This window comes from Morone saxatilis, unplaced genomic scaffold (assembly GCF_004916995.1).
Source record: "Morone saxatilis isolate NCDOM2014 unplaced genomic scaffold, NCSU_SB_2.0 Contig20, whole genome shotgun sequence".
Lineage (NCBI taxonomy): Eukaryota > Metazoa > Chordata > Actinopteri > Moronidae > Morone > Morone saxatilis.
This window is the reverse complement of record NW_023339763.1, coordinates 19,325,598-19,328,102: the sequence shown is the minus strand read 5'-3', so window position 1 is coordinate 19,328,102 and position 2,505 is coordinate 19,325,598.

Below are 2,505 nucleotides of genomic sequence, written 5' to 3'. Positions count from 1 at the left end.
TATATAGTTATATATATATATACTGTTCTTAATAGATGTTGCTTGTTATCTGGAGTTTTGTAACAAAAATAATTTCCCCCTGGGATTGTTAAAGTATTTCTGAACTGTATGCTGTGAAAAAGGATGTGTCACTGTAAACACCTGTGTGTGTCTTCTATAAACACTTAACATGTTATCTGTAACATTTTGTGTGCAGTGTATACAACCATATCAGTAACAGCATGCCGTGCAGCGCTGTGTTATAATGCAGTGACAGTAGTGTGTTCTGTAGCAAATAAGTGTTTTTGAAAATGGCACCAGTTAGAATAAGCTCTATGAAAATATATATACTTATTTCTTTTTTTGTGACAGCTTGAGAGATGGAAAGGAAAGGTGGAGAGAGAGAGAGTGGATGACATGCAGCAAAGGGCCACAGGTCAGATTTGAACCCATGGGCACTGCAGCAAGGCCTTGGTACATGATCATAATTTTTAATCCTCAAATTAATATCTATTTAAATCAAATGAATAGAACTCAGGGCTCCAAACGTCTTCTGTATGTTCTTCCATTCTTCCAATAGATGAAACATAATAAATGTGCCTATACTGACGGGTGATAAAATGGTAAAGGAACAACCAACATAAAGTGTCTTAGTAAGGTGTTTGTACCACCACTTGACACCAGAACAGCTTCAGTGCTCATTGGTATCGATTCTACAAGTCTCTGCAACTCTATTGCAGCTGCATTCAGCATGCTTCTTCACTCATTTATTGAGGTTTTTCCTTTCATTTGTCACCCCTCTGTATATTTGAGTTCAAATGGTGATTCTGCTGTATATATAACACAGTCAGGATTCAAACTTTGGGTTGTGGGTGCCCGGTTAACTCGGTGGGTGGAGCTGGCGACCCATGTACCAGGGCTGAGTCCTTGCTACAGCGGCCCAGGGTTCAAAATCCGACCTGCGGCCCTTTGCTGCGTGTCGTCCCCTCTCTCTGCCCCCCTTTCCTGTCTGTCTCCAGCTGTCCTATCAAATAAAAGGCATAAAAGCCGAAAAAATAAAAACGTTGGGTTGTAAATTTAAGCTGTGGGTCTGTGGTTCTGGAACAAGGAACGTATTAAAAGTATTAGTTACAGCGTAACACTCCAGATACAATGCATTGACATGCACTGACAGCCTGCAGCTGGTTACTCCAGTATATTCTATACTGCAGCATGGAGAGGACTTTAATCAGTGGTTATGTGATGCCCTCTTGTGGAGGTAGGTGCTACCATACATGACAAAAAAAGCATGAGCAGTTAAAGCAACATGGAGGTTTTATTACATATAACTAAGAATTTAACTGTAAACGAAGGCACAGAGGTGATAAATATTTTAAAGTGTAAAAACCTGTCAGAGAGTATTAGAGATTTTAGGTGGCTGATATCTGTGGGGAGACTTCCTGTCAGGGCTGTTGTGTCTTGGAGTTGCTATGTAAAGACAAAGAAATGTCCAATGACTGGTTGCAACGATGATGAGACACAACAGCACCTTTTAATGGATTGTTTTAGAACTCGGGAAGTCTGGGACGCTTTGAAGGACTTTGGAATAAACTATAAACCATGCTGGAAATCAGTAATGTACGGAATCATGACCGGATACAACAAACCACCTGACCAAACGGAATTACTCCAACTCATCATAAACATCGTCTGTTTCAAACTCTGGAAGACAAGAACTGCCATGACCATTTACCAGACTTTTATAGACAGTAAGACAGTCACAAAACAAATACACACAGAACTCAGGAGGAGGAAAAACCTGGACAAAAACTTTCTCCTCCCATGGAATACCTTAAATATATAAATCAGCCCCTGAAAAAAAAGGAACTCTCTGACTACATGAACTTTATGAACTAAATGCACTTTATAAAAGTTTTGCACTTTACAAGATTTTACTGAAGCACTTTACAAAGATTTTACTAAAGCAATTTCCTTGTCTATGTAATCGTTTATATGTGTAAACTATAATAAAGTTGATTAAAAAGCAACACAGTCCAAAGCAGGTCCCAACCTTTTCTATCATTTAGTCAACTGACAACCCCTGGCTAAGTGATATATTTTATGGATTGTTCATATTGTATTAAAAACTGTACAATCAACCCAAATAATGAACTCAGTAACTGCAAGAAGTTTGTGTAAAAGGGGTGATTTGGATGAACTAGTATTTTTTATACTTTTTTAACAATCATGCATACTTACTAAGTTTCTGTTTTGACAAATTCTGTGTTTTCTTGACCCTGACGCTTGGCCATTATTCTATTAGACAATTTACTTCACTTTACATTTACTTTTTTCCCCAGAAGGGAATCAAATGCTGAGTTGTAGGCCTACTGTGTAAGTTTTCTAGCCTTTAAATTTCTAGCACTTAAACCCAAGAAGGCCTCGCAACGCCCCATGAAGCTTTGGTGACCCACAGTAGGGGTTAGACCCCCAGGTTGGGAACCACTGGTCTAATGGACCAGCTACGGACAATAAAATAGCACAGAA